This window comes from Arachis duranensis, chromosome 2 (assembly GCF_000817695.3).
Source record: "Arachis duranensis cultivar V14167 chromosome 2, aradu.V14167.gnm2.J7QH, whole genome shotgun sequence".
Lineage (NCBI taxonomy): Eukaryota > Viridiplantae > Streptophyta > Magnoliopsida > Fabales > Fabaceae > Arachis > Arachis duranensis.
The window spans coordinates 21,405,726-21,407,018 of record NC_029773.3 but is presented as its reverse complement, the minus strand read 5'-3'; the positions used below and the strand labels follow the sequence as shown (position 1 = coordinate 21,407,018).

The window sequence follows — 1,293 nt, the reverse complement described above, 5'->3', positions numbered from 1 at the left end:
TCTTTTCTGTTTTCTTCTTTTTCATATGAGTAGGAGCAAGGTCAAGGACATTCTTGTTGAAGCAGATCCTGAACCTGAAAGGACTCTGAAGAATAAGCTAAGAGAAGCTAAAGCACAACAATCCAGAGAAAACCTTACATAGAATCCCGAAAAAGAAGACATAGCCGAACCCAATAACAATGGTGGAGGCGCAAGGAGGATGCTTGGTGATTATACAACACCTACTTCCAACTTTTATGGAAGAAGCATCTCAATCCTTGCCATTGGAGCAAACAATTTTGAGTTGAAACCTCAACAAGTTGCTCTAATGCAACAGACCTGCAAGTTTCATGGACTTCCATCAGAAGATCCCTATCAGTTTTTAACTGAGTTCTTGCAGATCTGTGATACTGTTAAGACTAATGGAGTAGATTCTGAAGTCTACAGGCTCATGCTTTTCCCTTTTGCTGTAAGAGACAGAGCTAGAACATGGTTGGACTCATAACCTAAAGATAGTCTGGACTCTTGGGATAAGCTAGTCACGGCCTTCTTGGCCAAGTTCTTTCCTCCTCAAAAGCTTACAAGCTTAGAGTGGATGTTTAGACCTTCAAGCAAAAAGATGGTGAATTCCTCTATAAAGCTTGGAAAAGATACAAGCAGTTGACCAAAAAGTGTCCTTCTGACATGCTTTCAGAGTGGACCATTTTGGATATATTCTATGATGGTCTATCTGAGTTCTCTAAGATGTCACTGGACCATTCTGTAAATCATGTTGCTTGTATGCGAAGTTTGTATTCGTAGGTTTTGATGAATGACAAACCAACAAACGACATGAAAGACAAACCAACAAACAACTTGAATGAACAAGCATGTTGAAAGATCAACCAACATTCAACGTTGAGGAATGAAGAGTTGAAAGCAACACAACAACAACAAGAAACTCAAGTCCACAACATTTGAAGACAAGTATAGTGTCTTAGGACTTAGGTAACTTCTTGTTAAGAACCAATTGCTAAATCTCTCAACACACACTCACAAAATATTTTGATGCACATCTTGCAACTCGATGCTAGCCAAATGGTTTAAAACTTGTTTTTCAAAGGTACAAAAGCATAGGAATTGACTCCAACAAGTTTGAGATCAATCCTAAGTATTTTGAAGTGATTTTAAGCCATTCTTTAAGGTTTACATCGATGCACACTCATCTTGCATCGATGCAAAGATGTTTGCATCCATGCAACCTAGCTGAAAATTCAAATTTCAGCATCAAAGACACATTTGCATCGATGCAAAGTGTTATGCATCGATGCAAAT

General features: G+C 38.4%; 1 non-coding gene across 1 annotated transcript; it reads right to left on the bottom strand.

Annotated features, from left to right (window-relative positions):
• Positions 1–561: 561 nt before the first annotated feature.
• Positions 562–669, bottom strand: LOC127745361 (small nucleolar RNA R71). Its single transcript, XR_008006558.1, has one exon. It is a non-coding gene; the product is annotated as a small nucleolar RNA R71 (small nucleolar RNA).
• Between the last annotated feature and the right edge of the window lie 624 nt (positions 670–1,293).